The sequence below is a fragment of the Balaenoptera borealis genome (assembly GCF_965194805.1).
Source record: "Balaenoptera borealis genome assembly, chromosome: 3".
NCBI lineage: Eukaryota > Metazoa > Chordata > Mammalia > Artiodactyla > Balaenopteridae > Balaenoptera > Balaenoptera borealis.
Window position 1 is genome coordinate 163,326,869 of NC_138866.1, and position 9,166 is coordinate 163,336,034.

A 9,166-nucleotide genomic window follows, 5' to 3' on the forward strand; every position below is an offset into this window, starting at 1 on the left:
TCTTAATCTTTTTAAATAAATTCTTTACTCATTACTTTTATGGGTGGGGAGGGCATGGTATATTTCAATACTAAAAGAGAATGAGTACTCAAGGTTAAGAATTTTTTTAAGAGCCTATGTCTTTTAAAAATCAGAGATACTCTGCAGGGGTACTGTAATAATTACAAAAGTTATTTTACAATACACAAGTTGAAGAATGTAATATTCCTTTTCTTTTTCTTTTTGTTTTCCCCTCTACCAAATGTAATCTGCTTGGAGACTCCACTCTCCCAGCTAAGAAAAAAATGCAATCTCTGTCATTATCAAGTTGCCTGCATTCCTTCCTTTTTATGAAACAAGAATTCTGGGCTTATATGGCCAGGGTAGAGCCAGGTTCTGCATCTACAGTGTTCCCCATCCCCACTATTACTACACAAGGCACCTGCTGCAATTGTCTGCGAGGCTCTGGGGCTCTGAGTAAGCCCCGCCCCTCAGGCTGTACTGCAGAAACTCACCGCTCTTGGAGCCTCTGTGCTTCATCCATGTCTAAGTCTTGCCACCTCCTGGGGGCGCTCATAGTCCCTGCTATGCCAGGACTGACAGAACCTTGGCATGGAGAGGATGTTCTCCAATCTTTCTCTTCCTAAGGTTGGCCCACATCTACAACTTACAATTTAGACTTTTCCCCCAAAACAGAAGTCTGGATGGAGATTGCCTTTTGAGTAACTCCCAGTCTGTTTTGGGCCAACCAGCAACAAGTTGGTGTTAATTCTTTGAAGGCAAAGATCTCATCACTCAAAAAACAAAACATAGCTACATTTCGGGGGTGGAAGAGAGAAATTGCCTCCCATCTCCAGCCTTTCCTACTGACCTTTTAAGCAAGGAGATAATGCAAAAATTAGTCTCCCAATGTTAGCTGACCCTTTCCTGAGCACCTCTTTAGGGTGTTGCTTCACTGGCAGAAAAATAGACCTTAATACATTATCTCTAACCATCTTATCAAACTCCTTGGTAGTATTTTTTTCTCAATATTTTAAAGTTGAGGAAATTGAAGTTCAGAAACTTTTAGTGATTTACCAGAGTTCAAAAAGCTGGTATATGATGGAGAAAACATTTAAACATAGGATTGCCTAATTTTAAAAATTGCACTCTTTCTACTTCATCATGCTATATTCCAATCAAGGAATCATGACATCCATCATCCTTTTAATGTAACATTTAATGAACACGTAGCAGTGGCAGAAAGTTATTACCTCAGGTGAGAGCCTTTTAGATTACTTTTGAATGAAACTCACAGTCAGAAGCTTGGAAATATACCCTCACTAGTTTTAGCAGACTTCACTTGAAAGCAATGTGACCATATATATTACAGGGAAGTGTAATCAAAAGAAAGAAAACTAAATAACAAATAATTAATTTGTTTTAAAATAGTTTTTCAGCATCTCCTAAGGAGTGGTTATTCATAAATAGAGAATCTATCAGACCAGACCACACATGTATGCCACTGCCTTTTTTTTTTTAACACCTTTATTGGAGTATAATTGCTTTACAATGGTGTGTTAGTTTCTGCTGTATAACAAAGTGAATCAGCTATATGTATACAGCTATCCAAATATCCCCTCCCTGTTGAGTCTCCCTCCCACCCTCCCTATCCCACCCCTCTAGTGGGACACAAAAGCACCGAGCTGATCTCCCTGTGCTATGCGGCTGCTTCCCACTAGCTAGCTTTTTTACATTTGGTAGTGTATATATGTCCATGCCACTCTCTCACTTCGTCCCAGCTTACCCTTCCCCCACCGTGTCCTCAAGTCCATTCTCTATGTCTGCGTCTTTATTCCTGTCCTGCCCCTAGGTTCTTCAGAACCATTTTTTTTTTTAAGATTCCATATATATGTGTTAGTATACGGTATTTGTTTTTCTCTTTCGGACTTACTTCACTCTGTATGATAGTCTCTAGGTCCATCCACCTCACTACACATAACTCAGTTTCATTTCTTTTTATGGCTGAGTAATATTGCATTGTATATATGTGCCACATGTTTATGCATTCATCTGTTGATGGAAACATAGGTTGCTGCCATGTCCTGGCTATTGTAAATAGAGCTGCAGTGGACATTGTGGTACATGACACTTTTTAAATTATGGTTTTCACAGGGTATATGCCCAGTAGTGGGATTGCTGGGTCGTATGGTAGTTCTATTTTTAGTTTTTTAAGGAACCTCCATACTGTTCTCCAGAGTGGCTGTATCAATTTACACTCCCACCAACAGTACAAGAGGGTTCCCTTTTCTCAACGCCCTCTACAGCATTTATTGTTTGTAGATTTTTTTGGTGATGGCCATTCTAACCTGTGTGAGGTGATACCTCATTGTAGTTTTGATTTGCATTTCTCTAATGATGAGTGATGTTGAACATCCTTTCATGTGTTTGTTGGGACTCTGTATATCTTCTTTGGAGAAATGTCTCTTTAGGTCTTCGGCCCATTTTTGGATTGGGTTGTTTGTTTTTTTGATATTGAGCTGCATGAGCTGCTTGTATATTTTGGAGATTAATCCTTTGTCAGTTGCTTCGTTTGCAAATATTTTCTCCCATTCTAAGGGTTGTCTTTTCGTCTTGTTTATGGTTTCCTTTGCTGTGCAAAAGCTTTTAAGGTTCATTAGGTCCCATTTGTTTATTTTTGTTTTTATTTCCATTACTCTAGGAGGTGGGTCAAAAAGGATCTTGCTGTGATGTATGTCATAGAGTGTTCTGCCTGTGTTTTCCTCTAAGAGTTTGATAGTGTCTGGCCTTACATTTAGGTCTTTAATCCATTTTGAGTTTATTTTTGTGTATGGTGTTAGGGAGTGTTCTAATTTTCATTCTTTTACATGTAGCTGTCCAGTTTTCCCAGCACCACTATTGAAGAGGCTGTCTTTTCTCCATTGTATATTCTTGCCTCCTTTATAAAAGATAAGGTGACCATTTATGTGTGGGTTTATCTCTGGGCTTTCTATCCTGTTCCATTGATCTATATTTCTGTTTTCGTGCCAGTGCCATACTGTCTTGATTACTGTAGTTTTGTAGTATAGTCTGAAGTCAGGGAGCCTGATTCCTCCAACTCCATTTTTCTTTCTCAAGATTGCTTTGGCTATTCGGGGTCTTTTGTGTTTCCATGCAAATAGTGCAATTTTTTGTTCTGTTTCTATGAAAAATGCCACTGGTTGTTTGATGGGGATTGCAGTGAATCTGTAGATTACTTTGGGTAGTATAGTCATTTTCATGATGTTGATTATTCCAATCCAAGAACATGGTATATCTCTCCATCCGTTTGGATCACCTTTAATTTGGATCATCTTTAATTTCTTTCATCAGTGTCTTATACTTTTCTGCATACAGGTCTTTTGTCTCCTTAGGTAGGTTTATTCCTAGGTATTTTATTCTTTTTGTTGCAGTGGTAAATGGGCGTGTTTCCTTAATTTCTCTTTCAAATTGTTCATCATTAGTGTATAGGAATGCAAGAGATTTCTGTGCATTAATTTTGTATCCTGCTACTTTACCAAATTCATTGATTAGCTCTAGTAGTTTCCTGGTAGAGTCTTTAGGATTCTCTATGTATAGTATCATGTCATCTGCAAACAGTGACACTTTTACTTCTTCTTTTCCAATTTGGATTCCTTTTATTTCTTTTTCTTCTCTGACTGCTGTGGCTACAACTTCCAAAACTATGTTGAATAATAGTGGTGAGAGTGGGCAACCTTGTCTTGTTCCTGAATCTTAGAGGAAATGGTTTCAGTTTTTCATCATTGAGAATGATGTTGGCTGTGGGTTTGTCATATATGGCCTTTATTATGTTGAGGTAAGTTCCCTCTGTGCCCACTTTCTGGAGGGTTTTTATCATAAATGGGTGTTGAATTTTGTTGAAAGCTTTTTCTGCTTCTATTGAATTGATCATATGGTTTTTATTCTTAAATTTGTTAATATGGTTTATCACATTGTTTGATTTGCGTATATTGAAGAATCCTTGCATTGCTGGGATAAACCCCACTTGATCATGGTGTATGATCCTTTTAATGTGCTGTTGGATTCTGTTTCCTAGTATTTTGTTGAGGATTTTTGCATCTAGGTATGTTCATCAGTGATATTGGCCTGTAGTTTTCTTTCTTTGTGACATCTTTGTCTGGTTTTGGTATCAGGGTGATGGTGGCCTCATGGAATGAGTTTGGTAGTGTTCCTCCCTCTGCTATATTTTGGAAGAGTTTGAGAAGGATAGGTGTTAGCTCTTCTCTAAATGTTTGATAGAATTCACCTGTGAAGCGATCTAGTTGACTTTTGTTTGTTGGAAGATTTTTAATCACAGTTTCAATTTCAGTGCTTGTTATCAGTCTGTTTATATTTTCTATGTCTTCCGGGTTCAGTGTCAGATGGTTGTGCTTTTCTAAGAATTTGTCCATTTCTTCCAGGTTGTGCATTTTATTGGCATATAGTTGCTTGTAGTAATCTCTCATGATCCTTTGTATTTCTGCAGTGTCTTTGTACTTCTCCTTTTTCATTTCTAATTCTGTTGATTTGAGTCTTCTCTCTTTCTTTCTTGATGAGTCTGGCTAGGCATTTATCCATTTTGTTTATCTTCTCAAACAACCAGCTTTTAGTTTTATTGATCTTGGCTATCATTTCCTTCATTTCTTTTTCATTTATTTCTGATCTGATCTTTATGATTTCTTTCCGTCTGCTAACTCTGGGGGTTTTTTGTTCTTCTTTCTCTAATTGCTTTAGATGTAAGGTTAGGTTGTTTATTTGAGATGTTTCTTGTTTCTTTTGGTAGAATTGTATTGCCATAAGCTTCCCTCTTAGAACTGCTTTTGCTGCATCCCATAGGTTTTGGATTGTCGTGTTTTCACTGTCATTTTTTTCTAGGTAGTTTTTGATTTCCTCTTGGATTTTTTCAGTGATCTCTTGGTTATTTAGTAGTGTATTGTTTAGCCTCCATGTGTTTGTATTTTTTACAGTTTTTTTCCTGTAATTGATATCTAATCTCATAGCATTGTGGTCAGAAAAGATACTGGATATGATTTCAATTTTCTTAAATTTACCAAGGCTTGATTTGTGACCCAAGATGTGGTCTATCCTGGAGAATGTTCCATGAGCACTTGAGAAGAAAGTGTATTCTGTTGTTTTTGGATGGAATGTCCTATAAATATCAATTAAGTCCATCTTGTTTAATGTGTCATTTAAAGCTTGTGTTTCCTTAGTTACTTTCAATTTGGATGATCCGTCCATTGGTGAAAGTGGAGTGTTATAGTCCCCTACTATTATTTTGTTATTGTTGATTTCCCCTTTTATGGCTGTTAGCATTTGCCTTATGTATTGAGGTACCCCTGTGATGAGTGCATAAATATTTACAATTGTTATATCTTCTTCTTGGATTGATCCCTTGATCATCATATAGTGTTCTTCTTTGTCTCTTGTAATAGTCTTTATTTTAAAGTCTGTTTTGTCTGATATGAGAATTGCTACTCCAGCTTTCTTTTGATTTCCATTTGCATGGAATATCTTTTTCCATCCCCTCACCTTCCATCTGTATGTGTCCCTAGGTCTGAAGTGGGTCTCTTGAAGACAGCATATATACGGGTGTTGTTTTTCTATCCATTCAGCCAGTCTTTGTCTTTTGGTTGGAGCATCTAATCCATTTACATTTAAGGTAATTATCGATATGTATGTTCCTTTAACCATTTTTTGAATTGTTTTGGGTTTGTTATTGTAGGTCTTTTCCTTCTCTTGTGTTCCCTTGCTACAGAAGTTCCTTTAGCATTTGTTGTAGAGCTGGTTTGGTGGTGCTGAATTCTCTTAGCTTTTGCTTGTCTGTAATGGTTTTAATTTCTCCATCGAATCTGAAAGAGATCCTTGCTGGGTAGAGTAATCTTGGTTGTAGGTTTTTCCCTTTCATCACTTTAAATATGTCCTGCCACAGCCTTCTGGCTTGCAGAGTTTCTGCTGAGAAATCAGCTGTTAACCTTATGGGGATTCCCTGGTATGTTATTTGTTGCTTTTCCCTTGCTGCTTTTAATATTTTTTCTTTGTATTTAATTGTTGATAGTTTGATTAATGTGTCTTGGTGTGTTTCTCTTTGGGTTTATCCTGTATGGTACTCTCTGTGCTTCCTAGACTTGATTGACTCTTTTCTTTCCCATATTATGGAAGTTTTCAACTATAATCTCTTCAAATATTTCTCAGCCCCTTTATTTTCTCTTGTCCTTCTGGGACCCCTATAATTCGAATGTTGTTGCATTTAATGTTGTCCCTGAGCTCTCTGAGACTGCCCTCAATTCTTTTCATTCTTTTCTCTTTATTTTTCTCTATGGTAGTTATTTTCACTATTTTATCTTCCAGGTCACTTATCCGTTCTTCTGCTTCAGTTATTATGCTATTGATTCCTTCTTGGGAATTTTAAATTTCATTAATGTGTTGTTCATCACTGTTTGTTTGCTCTTTAGTCTTCTAGGTCCTTGTTAAATGTTTCTTGTATTTTTTCCATTCTGTTTCCAAGATTTTGGATCATCTTTACTATCATCACTCTGAATTCTTTTTCAGGTAGACTGCCTATTTCCTCTTCATTTGTTTGGTCTGGTGTGTTTTTACCTTGCTCCTTCATCTGGTGTGTATTTCTCAGTCTTCTCATTTTGCTTAACGTTCTGCATTTGGGGTCTCCTTTTCGCAGGCTGCAGGTTTGTAATTCCCATTGTTTTTGGTGTCTGTCCCCAGTGGGTAAGGTTGGTTCAATGGGTTGTGTAGCATTCCTGGTGGAGGGGACTGGTGCCTGTGTTTTGGTGAATGAAGCTGGATTTTATCTTTCTGGTGGGCAGACCACATCCAGTGGTTTGTTTTGGGGTGTCTGTGAACTTATGATTTTAGGCAGCCTCTCTGCTAATGGGGTGGGTTTGTGTTCCTGTCTTGCTAGTTGTTTGGCATGGGGTGTCCATCACTGTAGCTTGCTGGTTGTTGAATGGAGCCGGGTCTTAGTGTTGAGATGGAGATCTCTGGGAGAGCTTTCGCCTTTTGATATTATGTGGGGCCAGGAGATCTCTGGTGGACCAATGTACTGAACTCGGCTCTCCCACCTAAGAGGCTCAGGCCTGACACCCGTCTGGAGCACCAAGACCCTGTCAGCCACACAGCTCAGAAGAAAAGGGAGGAAAAAAAAGGAAGAAAGAATAAATAATAAAATAAAGTTATTAAAATAAAAAAATTTATTAACAATAAAAAAATTTTAGAAGAAAGAAGCAACCAAACCAATAAACAAATCCACCAATGATAACAAGTGTTAAAAAGTATACTAAAAGAAAAAAAAATAGAACCCTAGGACAAGTGGTAAAAACAAAGCTATACAGACAAAATCATACAAAGAAGCATACATATACACTCTCACAAAAAGAGAAAAATGAAAAAATATGTATATATTAAAAAAAGAGAGCAACTAAATCAATAAATAAATCTACCAGTGATAATAAGCTCTAAATACTAAACCAAGATAAACATAAAACCAGAAACAAATTAGATGCAGAAAGCAAACCCCAAGTCTACAGTTGCTCCCAAAGGCCACTGCCTCAATTTTGGGATGATTCGTTGTCTATTCAGGTATTCCACAGATGCAGGGTACATCAAGTTGATTGTGGAGATTTAATCTGCTGCTCCTGAGGGTGCTGGGAGAGATTTCCCTTTCTCTTCTTTGTTCGCACAGCTCCTGAGGGTCAGGTTTGGATTTGGCCCTGCCTCTGCGTGTAGGTCTCCTGAGGGCGTCTGTTCTTCACCCAGACAGGATGGGTTTAAAGGAGCAGCTGATTAGGGGGCTCTGGCTCACTGAGGCCGGAGGGAGGGAGGGGTACGGAATGCGGGGTGACTCTGCGGTGGCAGACGCCAGTGTGACGTTGTAACAGCCTGAGGCGTACCGTGTTTTCTCCCGGGGAAGTTGTCCCTGGATCACGGGACCCTGGCAGTGGCAGGCTGCACAGACTCCTGGGAGGGGAGGTGTGGATAGTGACCTGTGCTTGCACACAGGATTCTTGGTGGCTGCAGCAGCAGCCTTAGCATTTCATGCCCGCACCCTGAAACAATGGTCTCTTGCCTCTTAGGCAGGTCCAGACTTTTTCCCGGACTCCCTCCTGGCTAGCTGTGGCGCACTAGCCCCCTTCAGGCTGTGTTCACGCAGCCAACCCCAGTCCTCTCCCTGAGATCTGACCTCTGAAGAAGCCGGAGCCTCAGCTCCCAGCCCCCACCCACCCCGGCAGGTGAGTCAATAAGTCTCTTGGGCTGGTGAGTGTTGGTCAGCACCGATCTTCTGTGTGGGAATCTCTCTGCTTTGCCCTCTCCACTCCTGTTGCTGCACTCTCCTCTGTGGCTCCAAAACTTCTCCCCGTTACCCCCTGTCTCTGCCAGTGAAGGGGCTTCCTAGTGTGTGGAAACTTTTCCTCCTTCACAGCTCCCTCCCTGAGGTGCAGATCCTGTCCCTATTCTTTTGTCTCGGTTTTTTTCTTTTTTCTTTTGCCCTACCCAGGTACATGGGGAGTTTCTTGCCTTTTGGGAAGTCTGAGGTCTTCTGCCAGCGTTCAGTAGGTGTTCTGTAGGAGTTGTTCCCCATGTAGATATATTTTTGATGTATTTGTGGAGAGAAAGATTATCTCCACGTCTTACTACTACTCCGCCATCTTGAAGGTCACCCCGCCATCTTGAAGGTCCCCCTGCCATTGCCTTTTGATGGAATGGCCCACCTAGGATACTTTCTTGTACAGCTTCTTTGCTATTGTCACTTCTGACTTGGTTTGCCATGCTTTCATGTTGGTGTGTTGGTCTAATTTCTAATGAGTATACCCTCAATGATCCAGATTATCCATATAGAGTTCTGTGAGCACCCTAGGTCGCAGGACTTAAGTATCATGTATGAAGTACTAGTCAGAAAACTGGAATTAGGGTGCCTAAGTTGTAATCCTGGTTCTACTACCACATTGTATTACACTGAATAATTACTAAATATTTCTAAGCCTCAATTTCATAATCTGTAGGGTGATGGCAATAATAACATTGACTTCATAGGATTTTTCAAGGTTGTATAGAGTGATGAGTGTAATTTATGCAGGGCAGTGTGATCATTGTATGTTAGCTATGGGGGTGGGGGGAAGCACATATTATTACAGCTATTCTAGTAAAGCCCTAAATT